This window comes from Anabas testudineus, chromosome 23 (assembly GCF_900324465.2).
Source record: "Anabas testudineus chromosome 23, fAnaTes1.2, whole genome shotgun sequence".
NCBI classification, from domain to species: Eukaryota; Metazoa; Chordata; class Actinopteri; order Anabantiformes; family Anabantidae; genus Anabas; species Anabas testudineus.
The window spans coordinates 7,602,734-7,625,689 of record NC_046631.1 but is presented as its reverse complement, the minus strand read 5'-3'; the positions used below and the strand labels follow the sequence as shown (position 1 = coordinate 7,625,689).

Below are 22,956 nucleotides of genomic sequence, written 5' to 3'. Positions count from 1 at the left end.
CCAAACGAGCTTTTTGGATAATGTTGTAGACTGTTGCAGTTTTGTTGTTCTTTGTGGTTTTAGGATGCTCAGCTACACTCTGAACTGAACTGCAGTTGATGGAAACACATTGTGAAACAATAAAGGTACACTATTTTGTTCATGTCCCAAAATTAAAAAGGAATTCTGCTTTGATTTAGAGAGTTTTAATGAAATGTTACTCAACTTGTTTTAGAAAAGGAAAACCTGACAGTGTAGTGTCCAGTTTCCCCCTAAACACTTCAGTGTACTGAGCAGATATTTCATATGCTGAAGTAATTGACTTTAATGCCAAAATGTTCATATGTCATTACCAGGCTTGAAAACTCTCCATGCAGCTGTGCTTTCTCTGTGTGCCACAAGCGTGTCGTGCTGGAATAACTAATTAAAAAATGTTGGCATTGGACACAAGCCTGGCTTTGCAGAATGGTCCAATATTGACATTTTCTTCCTGTCAGAGGGTTTCTGTTGTGAGACAGATTTGAGTTTGTGTGAATCTCTCACTTCTATCACGTTAGAGGAAAAGTGCTGTAAGCGTCTCTGACTTGAGTAACACTGTTTCTACCTGAGAAGCATGTTCTAGTTCTCTCTCCACCGTAGCCTTTACAAATACCAGATTTCTTTTGTCTCGGCAACAGAGAGCACTCATCTGAGCCGCAAACAGGCATCTGTTTCCTAAAGCTGTTTAATCTTTGTGTTTGGATCAATGAGAGATGCCGGTAGAGATACAAAACCCGAACAGTGAATCAGCAATTCCCTCCAATCCCTTCTGAATCTATCGGACTTATGGGCAGCTGCTCAAAAAGCTTTCACAGCCGTCTAGTTTCTGGCACAAACGGGGTTAAAAACACTTGCGTGGTACCATATCTTCTAAATATCCCCCTGCATATTTTAACACATGCAGCCGAATATATTGCCGAATATATTTCATATCAGCATCTGCCGCTGTCACGTCGTCTGTCAAGATGTGCACACCGTCTGAATTGAGATCAGAATTGTTTTAGTCATTACATTTAATAAATGCACAGATCGGTCTCGTTGGCATTGGCACAAGGACGTTCTGTGTACATGCTGCAGCAAAAGACACATGACGGCAACAGTTGGACCTCATGGACATCGGACTGTCACACTAAAATATGCATTTAGGACAATCACTCCTAAAAATGTAATCAAAAAAATAGTGGTATAGTAAATTAAACAACGAGTTAAGATTATTTGTCCAAACTTGAGAATGTTTTTATGTGCATAAAGTGTGCATGGCTGGATAAGAAAGAAAAAAAACTTTTCTCCTATCCTCCAGGCTTCACTCACTGTTATCCGTCCACTGACTGACTTTGGTTCAGAGGGGCTGACGTTTTTAAAATGTGATGTTGCAGTGACACTGGACACAGACAGAGGGGGCTATATCACTGGGACTGGCTGGTGATAGTGGACGCATGAGAGGAGGAGAGGGATGAAAAGCAAGGGAGGATGAAGGTGTGAGCTCAGACAGGGAGATGGAGAGATGTGGACAGAAAGAGAGATGGGAAAGTGAGGGAGAGTTTTTGAATACAGAGTAAAATCAAAAGTTACAGGTGACATTTTGAACTCTGGTGGGAATTCTCCCCCAACCTCTGTTTCCTTCTCCTCTGTAGACTTTCTTTCTGTATTGCCTTCTTACCAAATTAATTTCAGAAGGCACAGCCATCTTTCTTCTGCCCCTGCTTAATCTCACTTCCCTTCCCCATCTCTCTCTCCCCCCTCTGTTTGACCACTACCCCTCTCCACCCTCCCCTCTCCCATCATGCATGGTTGGGTCCAGGCCATTTGCTTCCACTCCAGCAGGGCTCTACCATTAGTGACCGGCGGGGGAATTGTTGTTCTCTGCATGCAGCTGGGTACAGGTGTGCTCTGTGTGTGTGTGTGTGTGTGTGTGTGTGTGTGTCAGCTGTCAGTATCAGATGCTCTCATTACTTATACTTCAGCTTAGATCTTATTTTTATTTTGCCCATTAGTCCTTACCATAACAACACAGTTGCAACAGACTTGTTGATTAGTCTGTAACTGGGAAATTAATCTGCAACTATTTTAATAATCTCTTATCTTTTAAATGTCAATATTTTCTGCTTCTCTTTGTCCTCCATGAGATTAAACTGCGTTGGGTAACTGTAAGTCAGATCTTATCCTGTTGGCAGCAAATGTGCAGTGATGTGCAGTTTTCCAAAGAGAATTAGACTAATGGAGAAATATTATGTAAATTAATAGATAGTGGAAAATATTGTTAGTTACAGTACTAACCATAACCAAGAGAAATGATGGCTAAAGCTGCAAACATAATGTCCTAGCTGAACACACACAAGTAGCTACAGTAACAGTCAAAGCTGCAAAGAGTGACTCAACAGAAATCTATGCTTCTTCATTGTTCCTTTGTATCAACGTCTCTCTCGGTCTCTGTCAACAAACTCCCTCCTCTTTTTATTTTATCTCTCCCCTTTCTTCTCTCTTCACTTTCAAACCCCCCCGTTTCCCCTTCACTGGACATGGACAAACACACACACACACATATACAGACCCCTCCAGCTCTCCTTCAGCCTTGCACACCCTTTGCAGGCGCTGTGCCCAGGAAAAGGCAGCATGAGCTGGGCAAGGAGCCCCAGGTAGAGCCCTGCAGCAGCACCAGCCTCCTGGAAGCCTAGAAAGAAAGAGGAAAGGCGAGGAGTAGAAGAGGAGAGGAGGAGGTGTAGAAGCAGGAGAAGGGTTAAAAGGAGAAGAGATTCGAGTAGAGGCGATGAAAGGATGAGAAGTGAAGAATCGAGTGGAGAGAGGATGAAGAGATAAGAGGATGCAAGAGCAGGGGAGACATGCAGCATAGGAGAGGATAAGAGGGGGGAGACAAAAGGAGATTAGAAACACAGATTGATCGATAGATGGAGAGATACAGAGAGAAGAAGAAGAAAGAAGCAGAGCAAAAAGGAGAAAGTGTGAGGCAGAGAGAAAACGAGAGAGCTGGGCAGACAGCCAACCTTCCCATGAGAGAGAGAGAGGTCAGAGCAACAGACACATCTCTGGAGAGACTGTGTGTGTGTGTGTGTGTGTGTGTGTGTGTGTGTGTGTGTGTGTGTGTGTGTGTGTGTGTGATGGCAGGAGGAGGAGAGAAGAATGCATGCAGATGAATGTGTGTGAGTGTGTGCGTCCCTTTTTTTTTTACAATTTAAAGGACTGGCATTATTTTTATTTCATCTTCTAGGCACCAAATCTCACAAAAAGATCAAACCAACAGTGCGACAGGACACCTCTCTGTACTTTCTGACTTCCTTACGCTGTCTACAGCATTTAGCAGCATGCATACTGGTGACTATCGGAAATTGAACTGAATAAAAATATGTCACAAATGTGGATATTCATGTTTACAGCCAGGCTTGTAGGTTTTCACAAACAGGATTAAATGGAAAAAGTGCATGTGGGCCTATTTTCTGCCACAAAAATTACAGTAACGCACATTCGTGAGTGTTTACAGCAGCAGGGGGTGTACGTTAGCATCGTAATGAGACTAAATTGACATTTGACAGTTTCATTTCACTCCAGGAATCACACTAGATGTGTGAGGGATTCAGTCAAAATAAACTCCAGTGTCAATGTTTATCATAATGAAGAAACGCTGTAGATCAGCCAGCTCATCATGTGGCTCACTGATGTGTTTTTAATGGTTTTTGGGCAACAGTGGAGCTCAATGACACTGACAAATAAGCTTTATCAGAGTTAGTCTATACAGTCAGTGCTGGGAATCAATCCATTGTTTTTGTATGGTTTGCTAGCAAAAGGATAAAGAATTACAACATCGTTTTCACCAGAACATATTTGTTTCTCCGTTTGTGTTCTTAATAACGCTGTGGCATTGTGGGTTATACCATGACGACCACGTGCGCGCGTGTTCACGCACGTTCTGTGCGAGTGCAAGGGCAGAACAGGTCATAGAGCACTGTGTGCGTGTCAATAACAGTATCTGGAGGCCACAGGATTACATGACCTTGCATGCCACGTGCGCTGTCTTCCACTCACACACACTCATAAACACACAGAGTTAAGCACCGAGATCCGTGAAATCCTTTGACTCCTGACCGTCTTTGCGAACCCCTTGAATTTGTCATGGAGGGCACAGGAGGGGAAAGAGGGGAAAAGGAGGAAGAGGAGAAGTTGATCTGAGTAGAAACAGACAAGAGCAGGGGAAAGAGAGAAGAGATGGAAAGGTGGAGAAAAGAGGAAGTGAAGAGTAATAAAAGGCAAATGCTGCTGATTTTTGTTGCCAGATATGTGACGTGGAGGAATTGAACATGCATCAGCTTGCTGCCTGCATCATGATCACTGGAAATGTGTCTGTTACATGAAGTGTGACTTCCTTAATATATGCTAATATCTTATGGAGGGGGTCGATGGGATGGTCTGGCATAGGGAAAACATGCCTGACATGACTGTGTGACCCATCAGTTGTTGAACATAAGCAGCTGAACCACTTGGTTAAAATCAGTAAAATGTTAAAGCTTTGCCGTTTTGACTTAGACAGCTATCCTTCTGTGGACTGAACAAGCGCTCCGAGTTGTACTGTGAGTGAACATCGCACAGCTGTGTGTTTTCAACAATTGCTAATGTACTTAAATAATCCTTAGACAACAGAACTCCACATTCAGCTGTAATGCTTCTACTCTCCTCTCTTCCTCAACTACAGCATATAGAACAAATCTAAAAACAGAGCAGGAGGTGAATTTTAACAGATGATTGGGTAAAGCTGGAGCCCTGAGGGTTAGAGACATTATTTTAGCTGCTCTGTGTGTATGTATGTATGTGTGTGTGTGTGTGTGTGTGTGTGTGTGCAGGGACAGGTGGGCACCTCTCTGCTATCTTTGCCTCCTCCTTCTCTTTATCCATCTTGAGTGTCTATAGATGATGGAGTTTGCATGTGTGCGTGTGTGACTGTCAAAGAACAAAATTCGTTTGCATGGGTGTTTGCATGTGTCTCGCATCCATTTTTATCAGTAGAGACTATGCATTACTGTGTGTGTGTGTGTGTGTGTGTGTGTGTGTGTGTGTGTCTCCGCCACGAGCCCCAGTGAGATCCAGCGAGCATGACGGAGAATGACAGGTTGATTTATGGCAAGACTATAAGTAGAATGACTAGTGCTAGAGAGAGAGAGAGAGAGAGGGAGAGAGTGTGTGAGTGAGGGAGAGAAACACAACGTAGAGGGAATGAAGCCGAGAGGTGGGGAAGGAACGATGGTGGAGAGAAAAGGAGGGATGAGGATGAGGAGGGAAGAAGGGAAGCAGAGAAGGATGCGTAGAATGACAGGGCTAAAAGGGCACAATTGAAGAAGAGAGGAAAAGGGTCAAAGGGAGACACGAGGAGAACAGAAATAAAAAAGGAAGGGGGTCAGAAAGGGACAGATTGGGAATGTGGGAGTGGGATTAAGTTGCCTCTTTGCATATTGCAAATATGGCAGCTAGAAGTAGAAAAGAATCTGACAGATCAGCAAGTTTCGACTGACATGAAAAGATGAATTGAGATAAAAGAGGCAGAAAGTTTAGTTCTTGTTTGCGAAGGAGCCTCTGTGAGTTGATTTAATGACAAACAGGCTCGGCTCACGTACTGCAGCGTTCTGCGAGTCTCAGTAGGACAATAACATTACCCCCACAATTACATTTACATTTTTAGATATTTAGCTGATGTTGTTATGCAGAACAACATACACCAAGTGCAAATGAGCTTCAATTCCCAGATCAGCAACAGCGTGGAGCGAACAATATCCAAGAGAGCAGTCAAGAGATCTGATGAGTCCTGTGACCGTCATGGCTGAGAGAGACGATGAAAGATGCTGCTTCGTAACATACAGACTGTTTCTGTTTCTGTTATTCATTAAATATCGGGGAGCAGAAGTTGTCAAGTTCAGAAAGGATTTAAACAATTTGTGCCCATTAAATTATTTGTAAATTAATTTTAAATGGATCATTTTTGCCCATTTACTCTCAGTAACCCGTGATGCCAAAGTGACAGCTTGATTTTAGAAATTATTAATTAATTTATTATAATTTCAACCTTGAAATTTAATTAACAAATGTATTCAGTGTTAGAGCTTCAACTCTTCTCAGCTGAGTCTCACAAACTTCTCATACCATCCTGGCCGAGCCTCTCAAAGCCACTTTTACTCCTAACATAGAATAAACTGCACTTTGTGCAGTGGATGTGTGTGAATTCTCCAACCTGACCTCACGACCGTGCTCTCAACCAGGTTGAATGGTTGCACTTGTTTAGTTTGGTTTGAACCTCTAAAGACAGGTTTTCATTGTTTTATTTGTGATGTTTTCAGGCTTTTGAATGATGAGTGGGTGAGAGAGAGAGTTTATCCTGCGAAAGCAGTTGTGTAACGTGTTCTGTGGAAAGGAAGCTTTCCACAGTCTGCCAAAATAACACTCATGTGATGAAGGTTATCTCTGGCTGGGTTCAGAGAGTATAAATTCATAATGGACAGTCTGTGCGATGAACCGGGGTCAGTGAGTTTGAACACACATTGAAATACAGCAGGTCAGGTCTAGTGAAAAGACATTATTGACTTGTATGTCGGACAATGTAGGAACCAAATTCAACCAAACTAGGATGTTTGTGCCTCTACTGATTTGATTTTGACAGTAATTGTTATTCTGTCTCCCAGCGTCATGGACGTGCTGTAGGCTACTCCCATGGCTGAAATAGGAAGGACATCACATAATAAATAAATCACTGTACTAAGCATTATCATGAGGAGTTTCTTTCGTAACCTGGAGAAACGATTATAGGGAATGCTTGATGTTTGATGCTTGATGCTTCACACAGCAGTTTTGCTCAAGGACACTTCAGAGATACATGCAGACCTTTGGAAAACCAACCTGTGACTTGTACGTGTGTCTTTTTTCTACAAAAAAGTCTGTGACCATGCTGTCATATCAAGAAACAATGAAAACTGTTCTCGATTATTCGTTTATCACAAAGTCAGAGATAAAATAGATTTTTACAGGAGACTTTTAGTCTATTACAGTGAAGCTTTTATTTTGAAATACCAAAGTATTTTTTTTTAATGGGCTAATTCAATCTCCACAGTGTATCTGATATGTAAAGATACGCATCTGATATAATATGATATGTGATTCGTCCAGTTTAATGGGAAACAAGAAGAGTCTGGAGCTCTAAAACAAACACACACACACACACACACACACCTGCCAGAACAATTGCTCCCATGACAACCTGGCAACGAAGAAGGCTTTGAAACACAGGTCATTCAGAGTCAGAGTTGTGTGTGTGTCTGTGTGTGTGTGTGTGTGTGTCTGTTTGTCTACACATACGTAAGTGCAACCGACAATTTTTCTTTTCTTTCCACTTCTTTCATTACTTTGCTATTGTCATCTCAGTTTCTTTTCTTTTTTTTCCAATAGGAAACTATTCTGCTGTCAGTTTAAAAAAAAAAAAGAAAAAAAGAAACGTTGAAGATATCAAGAAAAGCAATAATGAGTGTTTTCAAGAGAGCGAGAAAGGAAAGAGTATGAGAAATATGAGCAAGAGAGGTTGATACAGATAGAGAGAAGAGGCGAGAGAGCGAGCCGAGTCTTTGATCTCTCTCCTGGTGGGAGCTGGTCTTGGCATGCAGCCAGAAAACCCCATGGCGCGCACACACACACCAAACAGACGCATACACATATTTAGGTCTAGCTGGCCTGCTCCAGGGCTTTGTTGATTATTTCTGCTGGGAGGATCAAAGACGTCACCCCCACCCACCCACCCACCCACCACTCCATTCTCCATCCATCCATCCATCCATCCATCCATCCTTCACCTATGTGTTCACCAGTCCATCTGTCCAGCCATTCATCAGTCAGTGCATCCTATCATCTGTCAGACAGAAGGAAAGATAGACTGAGGTTACAATGTGCCAGGAAACCTCCTGTATTCAATGCAGCCAAATTAAGATATAACTCAACTTCACTGTTTTTACAGTAACTTTTTACAGGAAAAAGGAAACAGGCATTTGGTAAAGTTCAGAATGACTTTAGTGAACTCAGAGGTCAGGATTGAGCAGTCTAAGGCATCATTCTCATGACTGACGACCTCTTCAGCAAAGGGATAACTGGCTTCCACCCTGCATTTTGATGATGACCTTGAGAGTTTTGTTTCTCCTTTAATTTGAACATGTAACTCACGAACTAAGGGAATGCACTTAAAGATTCAAATCTCCGGATGTTGTCAGCATTGAGTCAGTATTGGTCTCAGTTGTTGCAGCAAGTCCAGCAGTTTTTCTTGATGATAGAAGAGCCACAAAACTATAAATCCATGTATACATAAAGTGGTTATCAAATTTAGAGTCATTCCAAAACGTATTTTATTTTAATTGTGCAGGCAGACAGAGTCACATCACCTCAGAGTGCATACATTTAACAAATAGTGGAAACCAACTTATTTAGACTTGTACAGTGGCATAAGAGGAGCCACTGCATAAGAGGAGAAACATGTGATTTCATTGACCTGGCTGAATGTTGTGGGTGGTTTGAATATTTTGGGTGAAGGCTATTTATTAGAAATGCCTAACAGACAGCTCTATTGTTGAGCAGATATGCGGGTGTAATGCTAGTGGTGTGTCTCAGTGTACATTAAAGGTCATACAGGTCTGTGTGGAGGTCGAAGAAAAGATATGCAATGCAGAAATGGTCTTTTAGGCTTTTGGTAGGATTTATGAAGACTTCTGTGTGTTGTTTATCTAATCCTGTTCATCCAGTGTGTGTCCGGGGGCAGTTTTTAGCTCTGGATGGGACATGGAGTGATGTAAACAGCTGCCGTCAACAATGTCAGAGTCCTGTGTGTGTGTGTGTGTGTGTGTGTGTGTGAGACAGTCTGGAGACACCGTGACATCTTCAACTGTTGTAACTTGTAAAGGAGTCACTCACTTAGTATCTCCTGTCTTTTTTTTTCTTGTTGTCTATCATATGAAAATCTTCTTCTACTACCACTGCTCCCACATTTTACACCTTGTGTTCTCCTGTCTTTTATTTTAGTTCTTCTTAATAATCCTTCATTTCCTATGTTTCCTTATTTCTCCTGTGTCTGCAGTAATCACACCAGTCAGCGGCACGCTGAATCAGCTGCTTGTGAATTCTCCCTCTCTCTCTCTCTCTCTCTGTCTTTCAGCTGTGGAGCCTCAAGGTCTAACCTCCAGTTGAACTCCCATAGCTTTGTGCATGTGTGTGTGCGTTTTTGTGTCAGACTGGAGGGCATGAACTCTCACCTCTAACCCTCAGTGCATACCTGTCTGAATGCACAGCTCAACTTTAACTGAGATCTATCTGTCTGTCTTTCTATATCTGTCTGTATGTCTGTTCTTTCTCTTCCATTCTCTCTGTGGCCTCAGTGTCTAAGGCCGGATGTAAGGGTCATTAAAGCTGTGAGTGTGTGTGTGTGTGTGTGTGTGTGTGTGTGTGTGTGTGTCCACTTCATAGTGAAAACGAGGGCATTGGCCCTTCCTTCCTTGTCTAAAAAGGAAATACCAAATTATCAAAGCCCTCTCTCTTTTTCTCTTTCTCTCCACTCTGTTATTTTATTCGTTGAGAGATAATTGATTATAAATATTGTCAGTATTAGTGCCCCATGTCATATTTTCCATCTCACTTCCAAAATCATTTGCCTCATTCGTTGTTTTGATGATGATGCTGGTGGTGAGCGCTCAAATATCAACAGCTTAAATTAGGTGTTAGTTTGGGCTTAGATCTGGTGACTGGAAAGGCTATAGTATAACACCACAACCCAACATGGGGCTCAGACCCACAACCCTGAGGTTAAGAATCTAATGCTCTTCAGGCTGAACTAGCCAGACTACCGCTCCTGTGCCAGGTTCATCTTGTTCTGAATGTGTAAGAAATGACTGTAGCTGGCTGTTGTTCCTGTATCACGAGAGGTGCAAGTAAGCTGTCTGTGAAAAGTAAAAATCTATCTCATATGACTCCATTTCGTTTTTTCTGGCTTTTTATGTCTAAGTTAAAACAGTTATCAGGTTTTTATTAGAAGCCTTTTATTACTGTTAAAAAACAGCAGACTGAAAACAAGAGCGGCTGATAGAAAGACGACAAGCAGGGGAGGAAAAAGCAGTGTGTGTGTGTGTGTGTGTGTGTGTGTGATCTGGAGGTGTGCCAGGGAGCCTGCCAGCCAGCCAGGCTGAACTGCTGGGCCCCTGCTGTGGGTGGAGGGTTCAGGCGAGCCCCCTGCCTCCACCGGCCTACTGGAGCATACTGGGAAAGGGAGAGGGAGGAGGGAGAAGGGGAGGGGTTGTATGAAGAGCGAGAGAGAGAGAGAGAGAGAGGTCCCGAGAGAGAAGAGGGGGGGATAGAGAGAATAGCCATGGGCAAGAGAGGAGGAGGCAGTGATGTTGATGCAGAAGGAGAGGTAGGGAAGGTAAACCCTGAGCTGGAATGTGAGAGGAATGACGGGAATGGAGGAGTTTTCCTCTGGCTAGAAACAGAAGGAGAAAGAAGGAGGAGGATTGGGAGGGAGGGCGGTTCAAGACCTGAGGCTCTGCAAAACACTCCTCCTAATGTATTCCCTCCCTCTCTCCTTCCTTCACTTTCACTCCTCTGTGCACACCGCTGATCCAGATGTCTTAAGTGACGCGATCGGTTAACTCACATTTTTTTATCACCAACTTATCATCTTCAGCTACCTTTCACACCTTTTTCACATTTCCTCTCATTCAACCATAGATCTCTACACGTGCAGCACGCCAACATCCCCAATTTTCTCTCTACCCACTCACATTGTTTGTTCTTTCATTTCATTTTCTTCTTTGTTTCACTCACAGTCAAGATTTTAACAACACTTGAGAAACTGGAGTTCTATGAGGAATTTGTCAGGAAACTTTCACAACGTGCAAATCATTTTTTGACCTCTTCATGTCAGTGAGGAAGCCCTTTGTGTAAAGCTAAAGAGAACAATGAATGGTATGAAGACTGCTATTTGTAATAAAGCAAAGGGCAATGCGAAAGCAATGGATTTAACTGTTCAAGTGAAAATAAAAAGCATGGTTGTGCAGAATGTAATTGTCAAGTATGGATAACAATGACTAAACAATACATTTACATTGTATGAACACAGACATTTACTTTTATGCAGAAAATGTTGCTGTGAAACCAAATTTCAAGACACAGAGAGGGATACCATTTGATGCTTTGATGACAGAATAGTCAGCACACATGTAGGTTGTGCAGAAGTGTAACATAAGTATTTGCAAATCATAGCAGACCCAGTGAGATAAACTACAGGAGCATCTGCACAGAAAGTCATATTATGAAATTAGATGAGTTGATAAGTTCTTCAGTAACCAGCTGATATTTTTCTATGGTTGAACCATGTGAAGGAGGGGCACAAGTAGACATGACTTCACATTAGCAGGTGACAACATACTGAAGAAGATGATTAATGACTGATGCTCATACATTTCTCACCTTTTAATTTCTCACTATATTCTTGCGTATACAAATGCAATTTGTTCATTTGGTGGAGTTCATTTTGAAATTATACATATAATAGGATACTTAGAATATATTGGCTCTTTTGTCAACATGGCTGTATCATCATGTATCTGTACCATCACAACTGAAATACCTCCGACCATGAAAAGACATCATCCAGGAAGCATAGTGTAGGTTTTCTAAACAATCTTTAAGGTAATTGGAGCATGTTTTCTGAGCCTTTTTTCTCTCTTTGTACCTCTTTATATCTGCGTTTTTCTCCTTTTCTCTCTCTCTCGTTCGTCTCTGTTCTCGTATTGGCATCACTGTGGAGCGGTATTGCCAGAGCGTCTAAACGCAGCAGGATATCTGTTTCTTCCTCTACCTCGCTCTCTGGGGGACGGGTGAGACATTCTCTGATTTGTTCTTTTTTTTCTGTGTGTATATAGCTGCTTGTGTGTTACATGTGGGTTTCTGCATGTGTGTGTTACACGTGCAGCGGTGCCAAAACAAAAGGGCCCACGTCCCTCCACCTGCATGTCTCCAATCACTGTCTCTCTCATCCCAACAAGAATCCTTTTAGGAGAAAAGAGGAACAGGGATGCCGGGAGGGGAGGGGTGGGAAGAGGGTGAGAGGAGGGAAGAGAGGAGAGGGAGAAAAGGGCAAAGATGTGAGAGTGGGAAGAGATGGAGATGAAACGAGCATGGAAGAGAAGAAGATATAGGCAGGAGGGAAAAGGGAGGGAGGTCGACATAGTAATGAGAGATGGTAGGGGAGAAGGGAGGAGGTGTCAAGTGTCACATTTACACATGTATGGGAGGAGTGGAGCGGGGGGGGGGGAGGGAGGGGAGGTCACAGAGGTAGACTGGCGCTGTATGTGGTGACAGGACAGTGTTACCACAAAAATCAATAGGCCTGTCTGCACTGCGACCATGTGTGTGAGTCGGAGCTTTAATTGAAGTCCTGTGTCAGTGCCATAGCAACACAGACCATGGGATGTTCAGCAGATGCATTAACATACTTTCACCTCTCTAACACAGACCTCACTGTTGGCTTCCTCTCATGTCTCCCTCTCCTCTTTGTTTTTCAAATGTCCTTGTCAGTTTACCTTAAAGAGAAGCGGGGACGTAATGAGTGAAAGAGGGGGGTAGTAAAACACAGAGTATATAAGACATATCGTTTTTAACAATGGCTTCTAGTGAACGTGTGATTTAATGTGACTGAACACAATTAGCATAATGCTCCTGCTTGCATGTGTGTGCTTTTCAAATTCATGTCATAGCGCTAGAATCCACCAGTCACATCATCTGACATGTGTCAAAACTGATAGCATAGCAAAACTTTATTGAATCCATCATGCACAGGGTGACGTGCATGCACTTCCATATCACCTGACCCACTTGCAGTTGCTCCTCGTTCTCCAATGATCCCCTGTATGCAGAAAATGAATCACTGCTTTAGGTTTCTTTAGCCAAAAGTAAAAAGTAAAAATATTCTTGCTCTGAAACATTCATGGTTGCCTTGACATTTCAGTCTTAGTTCTGTATTTACCTTTTCTGATTGACCCATTCCCCACCTTCTGACTTTTAGCTGCTTTAACTCTCTGAATCTGACAACTGTAAACTCAACCTTTGACAGAGTCGAGTCAGTTTTGCTACACTCACTCCATCTCCGGACTTGGCTTTTGTATTCACTTGTTCCAACTCACTTGCTCCAGTCCAGTTCTTCGCCCCCTTTTCTTTCCTTGCTTGTCGATCTTTTTCATTTTCGGCAGCTATAGAATGAAATATTGATAGATTTCTTTCTGCAAGTCACTTTCCTATTGATGTAACCATTCACCAAGGACGCAAAACATGAAACGTAAAGAGGAGGGGAAAAAAGCACACACACACACACACAAGGACACAGAGGATGAAGAAAGAAGCAAAGGGCTTTGGTTGTTTGCAGATGAAGTCTAGAGAAGCTCTCTGTCACACGAACAGTGTGTGGATGGATATGGCTGCGTGTGAGGGTGATGAAGCTGGTCTATTTGTTAGAAATGCTCTGGAGAGACAGCTCTTCTGACAAAAAGAAAGAGAAGGAAGGCCAGAAGAAAGAGGTTTGATGTAACTTTCATTCATTGATGCCATAGCAAAGAACACTAAGACATAAATTGGAATAAAGCAGAACAACAGGCATTTCCTACAAAGTATCTCACGCTCTCTCTCTCTCTGTTTTGACTTCCTTCCATCTTTTTCTTTCTTTCCAGTCCCCCACTCTTCAGAATTTCCTCATAGTTTCCCCCTCCTTCGTTCCTCTTTGGCTTCTTCCCTCCCTCACCACCCATCCATCTCTCAGCTTCTCTTTCACTTCAACTCCCCCTCTTTTCTCTCTGCTTGTCACACACACACACACACACACACACACACACACACACACACACACACACACACACACACACATACAAAGGCATGCTGACACTTAAACTAAGTGCACTCACACACACCCTATTCCCTTACTCTCTCTTCTTACCACCCACACAGTAACAAGGACACATACAGGCCACAAAACACACACACACACATTTACACACACACACTGGATCCCCCCACACACAGAGTACTTTCAGCACTTTCTTCTTTACCATACTCAGCAAGATCAGATGTCAACTCAACTGACACAATACACACAGAGGCTGTATTTTTCTTTTCAACACGCTCTGCTTCCTCCTCCTTCTTATAGTATATATGCATTTTTAAAAACCCTCCTACACACAGACACACGCGCGCGCACATGCTGAGTGAGAAATGATGCATGGCAGGTTAACATCTACACACAAGAGTCATGAGAGGATGAAGAAGCGCAGATATTTAGGGGAGTCAGAGAGAGACGATGGGAAAATAAGAAAGGATTGATGGTGGAAAATAAGGTTAGAGTGCTATAAAAGGAAACAGAAAGAGATGAGTAAGGAAAACATAAACAGCCACTTCTGTATTCCACCGTGATAGCCTAACCTTTTGCTGCACATTTAACCAAAGAGTTTCTATTAGAGCATGCAAAACATAAGTGGCTCTGTATTCAACACACACAGAGTGAGTGAAACATGAATAAATTATTTTCATGCACTGACGAAACAAAGCCGAGGCACGCTCACACACGTGCACACAATGTGTGCTCACATCCTGGCAGCAGACACAGTTTGCAACACACAAGTATGCACGAACAATTAAATTACATGCATATTTTCATGCAGGCAGCGTGCGATGATACAGACATGGACACGCACACAGAAACAAACACTCCTCCTGTTCTTACTGACAGGAGGGATGTTTCAGCATTATACACAAATGCACGCTTGTCACATTCACATAGACAATACATTTGGACTACATGGCGTGTGTAATGCAGTAAACCTTTACATGTCAGCATACAGACTAATGTTAATGCTACTCCATATTTTTCCCGTTTATAACAGTTAAATGCACAGTTACGACATCTGTATCCATTACACACACGACAGCTGATAAAAACATGACAAAACAAAAGTTTGCACGGGGGTGGTGCCTGCATTTTTTATTCTTTTGCTTTACATTTTTTCATAACCTTTTGAAGGTGCAGTTCTGTACAGTTGGCGCTGTACAAACAGGTTTTAACAAATTCTCGGGTTTGTAATACTTTTCAGAAGCTAAAGCCAACCAACCAAAAACAAATTTCCCTGACCATTATCGACCATATTTTCCATAGCTATGCACATCAACATTCTCACGTAATAATGCTTACCTCGTGGCGTCTCAATATTGAGACACGAAGTTGCTTGTCACACCTCTCGTCATGATAACAATTATAAATGAGTGGTTACAAGGTGGATGTGTAGAGTGTGCAGGAGGACCAACGGGATGCAAAAAGTACACTGAGGAAATCACTGTGCACGCCGAAGTAGAGCCAGTTACATGATTAGAAAAAATGCATTATGTATTTAATCCTGGTTTCTGCATGCTAAATATTTCCTCTACTTACTGGTGTTCACGGATCGACTGAAAGAGAACACCCTTCGTTCACTGTGAATACTCTGGACAGTTACCTGCTGGATTCACACATGAGCTCACACGGACATTACACAGACTTTGTACTAGAGGCTCGCAGGATAAAGTCTGGGGAAATCTCCAGGCTGACTGACTCAGACATTTGTGTTGTCAAAGTCAGGAGTTCAGGATTCCGGTGCACGCGTGAAAGCAGCTTTCCTGTGTATTGATTACAGGAACATTTACCTACTCAGTATTAAACCGTCCTTATCCTTCCAGCATATGTGGGCTTGACCTGTCTCACATTCATTGTTGCTGCTCTGTCGTTGCGTTGACGTAGTATTAGCTTAAGTACCTTGCTCAAGGGCACAGCATCAGTAGCTGGTGAAGGAAGGGAGAGTGGTTTTCACTCATTCTTTCGGCAGCCTTCCAATGAAAACTGCACAACTTCCACCACTGCCCCTGATTTACTGTATGTTTAAGTGTACGTGGCTTTCGGCTACACACACACATACACACACACACACACACACACAGGGCTGCGTGGCCACACACCATGTGTATGAGCCAGATTTGGCTCTGTCCTCATGTCTGCCATACGGCTGATTCCTTCCCGCTGTGCACACCCTGCAGGCCAAACACACAGCAGTGTGTGTTTCTTTGTGTGTGAGAGTGGGGAGAGCATGGAAAAGAAAGAGAAGCAAATTCCTAGCCAAGAGACTGGACGAGAAGGCAAAATATATTTTAAAATGCATTTTATAAGGAAATGACATATTGGCACTCTCAAACCGTTAATATTGCTTTGTCTTGTGGGGTATTCACCTGTATACACTACACAGGCTGTAAAATGTTGGGCACAGATTTGTTATGAACCACTCCTTCTGAAAGCCAGTAGCCAACCACGCAATATCGGTGTTGTCTTTAACCTTTATTACTTTTATTTATGTTGTCTGGCAACTTTCCCAACATGTAATAGTAAGTTGTCCAATGCACTTGGCACAGAATTGCAGGAGCGTCTGTTTGTCTTGGTAAACTGGTACTAGTATTTATAAGCTGCAAATGTGTTTTATGCTTCAAACGATAAACTATCTCAGCAAAAACAACTGAAGTGTAATATACTAGTGTGAATTCATCATTTTTACATCGAAGCTACATTTTGGCATTTAAACTCAAATCATACTTTTCCACGTCTGTGTAACTGGATCCATGTTTCTTGTTTGTCTGGGAGGATAAAAAAAAAAATTCTGACTTGGCAAACTAGCGGCACATGTGTAAACACGTGCACGTAGGCAGACACCAAGCGTAGTACAAACAGAACATGTGTGAATCCACTGTCCACCCTGATGTCCACATCCATGTCTGTTCTCAAGGACGTCAGGGCCTTAACCCAGCTTAGTGAGAACCTAGTCTGAGACTCAGCAGAGTAACCAGATGTTGTCTATGATGCAGAAGCTATTTAGCCATTTCATATTTATTGTGGATAGAATAAAATAGACACTAGTCTGTACAACTCACCAACAACTAGCAAATAGATGGATTTATCTGGCTTAATGTGGATATGACCTGTGTGAAGACCTTGACAGGTTGAGAGCCAGTATGATGTTGTAGTCACACATCTTCAATGTCAAGTACACAATAGGAACAACACGGAGTAGCATTTTTATGATGTATATGCAGATACAGTACTTATACTGAGCTAAGGACAACAAGCGCGAAGAGAAGCACAAAATCAAGATGCTAAGATGCACAAGAGGACAGTGAGAAGAGGAGGTGGAAATAAAGACAGAGTGAGGGGGGATAGACAGCAGTCTCTGTGAACCTGCATAGACAAGCTCAGTCAGGCTGCTTTGGTAAGAGAGAGGGAGAGAAAGCGAGGATGTTTTGACAGCTCGGAGCCATCACAGTAGAAGAAGGCAGGCTCTGTGTGTGTGTGTACATGTCTGTCTCTGTGGGTGCAGGTGTTTGTGTGTCTGTGCACGTACTGTACTTGTGTGTGTGTGTGTGTGTATGCGTGTGCATGCACACAAAAGACAGACATTGACGTTTCTTCTGATTCAGAGACAAAGAGGAAAAAAGGAGTCTAGCACAGAGCCTGGATGAAGGACAAATAAAAAAAAAGAGACTGTATCTGTGTGTGGTGTGTAGAAATGTGAGTGTACATATTGATGTGTGTCAGAGTACCTGCCACCAGGTCCCATCATGCATCATTCTGGTCATGACAAGTAAAACCTCCTCGTTACAGGGTTTCTGATAAGTAAACAATTTGTCCGCGATGTTTTTCCTCCTCTCCCTCCTATCATTGTAAACAAAGACAGAGCGGGCATATATATACTCTTTATCAGTCTCTGCCTGCTTCACCTTCACACACCTTCACACAGTCACACTGGGAGCTGCCCTGCACGTCTTCTGCAGCTGCCATTGAGCACTTCAGCAGCAGTTGCAGGTGCGGTGTCTTGCTCAAGGGCACCTTGGCTTGACAATTTGCTTTTTTTAAGTCCTTTGATGTTAAAGAAGGAAGACTCCTTCACCTCATCTGCACTTTTCCAACTCGTCTAAGGAACACCTTTACTGATTGAACTGCGATTGAACTGTTTTGTGACCCAACTTCAAGAGCAACTTCAGAACATGCCTTATAACATCGCTTGTAGAATATAGAAAAATAAAATTAAACCAAATATGCTATTACCGTCTCGGAAAATTTCTCATGCAACTAAATTGAGACCATAAATACATGTTTTAGAAAATGTAGTCCCTGTATAGATTCTGTTTGGATGCAACGTGCTGTATTTTTAACTGAGTGAAGCACTTTATTCATGAAAACAGAGTCACAAGGAGGTGGTTAGGGTGGACGATGGGTGTACAGTGAACGGAACAGTCAGTCATTATCCCATCAACTGCAGAGTCGTGTGTGTGGTTAGGTTTAGACAATAAAAATACTCTGATAAGAGAAGGGTTGTAGTTTTGAGTATTGTGTCTGAAGCTTTTTTGAGCTAGAGAATAATGTTTATGGTAAGTTCCTAAGCATAACAACATAAAGGTTTGTTAACACCTCATTCACTCTGCTTTTTGCTCTAGTTTTGGGCCCTACCCACTCCCGAGGGAAATATTTGGCTTATTTGCTAAATGGACCCACTGTTGCCAAACGCAGCTGTAGTCTACAACATAAAATATGTTGTATGGTTGTCATCACATTGAGCCTAGTTGTGTTTATACTCACATGCTTGCAAACTATTCTATCTCAGTCTTTCCAACTTGTATATTTATCCAGATCAGGTCACAGTAAGAGGAAGGCTTTTGTGGAAGAAGTAAGCCCGCTACATCAAATTACAAGTTGGAACCAAACAATAGCTTTTTAGTTGAGGGGAGGTATTTAGCCTTCAAAAATCATAAAAGGTGTCCATTTGCTTGTTATTTGTTATTTTGGTGAACAAATGTGGAAGTATAATAAACTTTTGTTTGTTTGTCACATACCTTGTTTTTTACCCGTGAACCAAAAGCCAATGAAATAACGCCATTGGCTTTTGTAATGTAGGATTAGCTGCTGCTTCATCCAAATTAAACTGGTCTCTGCAACATCCTAAACACACAGTACACTTGTACATTTGGTAGTTTGAGGAAGATCAAACAATTTTCCAAGAAGCAGACTGCAAGATTTATCGGGTTTTCACAAGACAGTTTCTGCTGACAGTCTGCCTCATTCATTCTCATTGTTTCTCCTGCCTGTTTGCCAGACAGCAAATGCACATGAGCAAACAGGCAGAGGGAGTGTTTGCTGTTTGACAACCCTGTGTGTGTGTGTGTGTGTGTGTGTGTGTGTGTGTGTGTGTGTGTGTGTGTGTGTGTGTGTGTGTGTGTGTGTGTGTCTCTGTCTGTCTGTCTGTCTGTCTTTGCATGTATGTGTGTGTCAGAGTGAAGATTGTTGTCATTGTAAGACACCAGATGATAGGAGGATTGTGTGTGCAGGTGTGTGTGCATGCTTGCATGTGTGTTAACAATGTACCCCCATGTCCCCAGTGTCAAAGTCTGGCTAAATCAAGTGAACCGTGTGTGTGTGTGTGTGTGTGTGTGTGTGTGTGTGTGTGTGTGTGTGTGTGTGTGTGTGTGAGTGTGTGAGAGAGAGCAAGAGAGAGAGAGTGTGTCCCAGGCCAGATCAATATGAAGTAATCAATAGGAGAAGACAGCTAGAAGGACCTTGGGGACGGCATATACACATCGAGTGTACATACACATATACACACAGCCCCTCTTTGTATTCCACCCTCAGTTTCTCTTTATCTTCTCTCACACCACCTCCCCATGTCTCTTTCTCCAAGACTCTCTCTGTTTCTCTATTAGTTTTTTTCAATCTTTCTTGCACAAACACATTAATTATCTTATGTCTGACTTTAAAATCACATAAGTCACTGCCCAGTTTTCTTTTCTTCCCTTGCTAATCTCTGCATCTAAAGTCATCAGTTCATTTTGTTCACAAAAATTGTGCAGGCTGATTGCATCAAAGGCTCTTTTCCCTTGTGAAAATGAAGACAAAAACATCTGACCATACCTCTCATGGCTCAGTATTAGAGCCCCACTGGGTTCCAGTAGCAAATGAATCAGATACTGCAGGTTTTTCAAGTCCGATCACATCTGTCGTAGCAGCAGTGGAAAGAAGAGGTCTGTGCCACTTCACAGTGAGGAAAGTTCAGCTGCTGGCACAGATCAGCGTCCAGCCTTTAGCATATGTGCACCATTAGATGTGTTTACTCAAGATGCTTGTTGGAAAATAAAGTGGAAACAAAGAAAAGGCCACAATAATTTAACTTATATTTTGAAACATATATTTCTGAGCAGTCCTTGAAATGTACAATATTTACTTTTATTATTTTAGAATATATACGTACATTAAAACGTTACAAAAAGCTTCTACTAAATCTTTAAATGGCAGGCTGGTTATCAGCATGCACACCACACTCTGACAGTCTGAGGCACTTTCAGTTCAATTCACTCAACATGCAAATTTAAACTGTAATTCATTTACTGGGAGATAAGAGGTACTACTCTGTCTCAATAATGCAGTCATAGATTTAATATTAAATAACCGTTTGATGGGGATTTTCTCATGGTTTCAGTGTCCACTACCTGGGTTAATTGGATTAAACAGGAAGCAACCCAGCTCCGTCAAATTTATTACAGTTCGGACAAGTTCAGACCTATTTGGGCTCTAATTTCTATACATTTAATTATGTTTGAGTCATTTCAGACTTTATCCTGTAGTATATATTCATTTATTTATATATTTCACCTAAATTAAAACATGTGAAGTAAAATTAGTTTCACATCTATTCGATGCTTTTGTTTGCTTTTATTTCCATTTAGGCCGGTTCATGTCCCTCTGTCATGAAAACTGATTAATTTGTATCAAATAGTTTATGTATTTTTTACATGTAACAAATGAGTATGGTCAAGGCTGTCACAAAATATTGGGTTTGAAAAGGGTATAGGCTAAAGAAATGTTGCAGGTGTGTGAGCTTTGGCCATAAACCACAATCAATGTCACTTTGGGGGCCCAATCAAAATCAGATTTGGCTTTCCACTGATATTTTTGGCTCCCAAGAGGCTCCAAAGATTATTAAAATATTTTCATCCAAACCAGTCAAAAGTTGAGAAGTAACACTGAATGTTTAAAGGGCACTCCACAAGCCTTACTTGTCAGTTTTCTAGTCAGGGGGAGCCAGGGAAAACAGTTGTTTAATGTCTTCTATGACTCTAGAGGAGCTTTGTCAAGTCTGAGAAAATAGCCTCTGTGGTTATCCCAGCTTCGACCTCCAAACTATATAATATAATAGTAGCCAGTGTTACAAATTTTGGGCTGCAGAGTTTGATCAGACAAGGAGAGCCGAGCAGAAATGTGCTGTTGATTTGCATAGTTTGAAGTCACTGCTCTCAGCCATGTGAGGCATCAATGTTTACTCAGCAAGACGGCCAGTAAGTAACTTTCCAAATTGTTAAACTGCTCCTTTAATGGCTTTATTTTGCCACACATGTACTGATGCTGTGTCATCACCAAAGTATTGTGTAATCTCACAACTGTCTTTCCAACACTGATGGTTTAGTCAGGAGTCCATCGTCAACCTGGTCTTCCTCCTCGTTGTTTCCCTTTAAACACATCTGCCCCCAAAAAAGCCCTAAAAAACCATCATCCTTGTTAACATAGTGATTGTAACATCCGATGCACTGCATTTCCTGTCAAATGTGATAAAATCCCGCTTTTCCTGCAGTTTTCTGTCTCCCTTTCCGTCCATTTCCCCTGTTTGAGAAAAGCGTGACAAATTTTCAACACAGCAAAGAGATTGAGAAAAAGTTTCTCTTTATTGATGCTTGAATGACAAGCTGAACTGACAGGGAGATGCAGAGAGAGACAGACAAAAACTGGGTGTCTATGCATTATGCACATTCATTTCAAATCACATGTGCACAGGAAGACGAGCACACACAAACGCACCAAACCTCCCACGCTACCAAAACACTGTCTCACCTGACAAATTAGACTGTGTGTCACCCCGCTGTTTTTCTGACATTGCAGATATGTGTCACATTTCTGTCAGAGCTTCACGTGGTTTCACTTCGAGACAAAGAAAGCCAAAAGGAACTCACATGTCATCCTCGGTCTCTCTCCCACCATGTCCGTCTTCTCCTGCCTGTCCTTCTCTGCTGGGTACTTTCAAATGGAGCAGGAATAGGGAGCAGAAGTCAACATCACATGCTGAATAATTCTCAGTCTCCCGTTGTAATTGCTGAGACTTATATAAAAGATTCAGTAATAACATCCATGGTTTGATTGTGAATGAAGCAGGGTCTTATGGTATCAAATTAAAGATTTAGTGTGTTGTTTTCATATCCAATCTGCTGCATGTAACATTAATTGGCTCAGAATGGTTAATGCTACTTGTAGGTAATGACAACCCTCATGGAAAGAGGAAGCCTCATAATAATAACATATATACTGAAGGAATCAAGGATCTCAGGTTATTATACTCATAGTTTCAACAGTTAAACCTTAAAAACCTGTTAAAAAGTTGCTAACGATTGAAGATTTTTAAAATCTAAACACACAAACACATAGAAAATAATTAATATTTAAAGATTATAACAGGTAAACGCTCTCTGGTTGCATATTCTGTAACGTGTGATAGTGTTGGCCACTGGTGCAGAACTAAATTATAAATCTATTTGGTGGATTGCTATGATATTTTGCACAGTTATTCATGGTTCCCAGATGTGATTTCATTGACACCTTGACAGCTCTTGGGTGGATTAAAATAGGAAGTAGATGTCTTCTAAAGATGGTTTGTAATTCCTTGTTATATTTTGGTTTATAAGTTTATAGGTTTGATAAATGCATTTAGTGTTAGTTACGGATCTCACAGCTGCTAGTAGGACTGCTATTTTTTTTTTTTTTTTTATTTA

The 22,956-nt window shown here is 41.9% G+C and overlaps 1 protein-coding gene across 4 annotated transcripts in view; it reads left to right on the top strand.

The window, feature by feature from the left end:
- The window catches only part of wnt5b (wingless-type MMTV integration site family, member 5b), a 62,663-nt gene that overhangs the window by 7,204 nt on the left and 32,503 nt on the right, over window positions 1-22,956 (top strand). Inside the window, exon 1 of one of the 4 annotated variants that reach the window (XM_026362752.1) lies at window positions 11,877-11,912. The exons of the other annotated variants lie outside the window; for them this stretch is intronic. The gene's annotated coding sequence lies outside the window, so the exon portion shown is untranslated. Of the gene's footprint in view, window positions 1-11,876; window positions 11,913-22,956 lie in introns of those variants that run through there. 4 annotated transcript variants of the gene reach the window in all.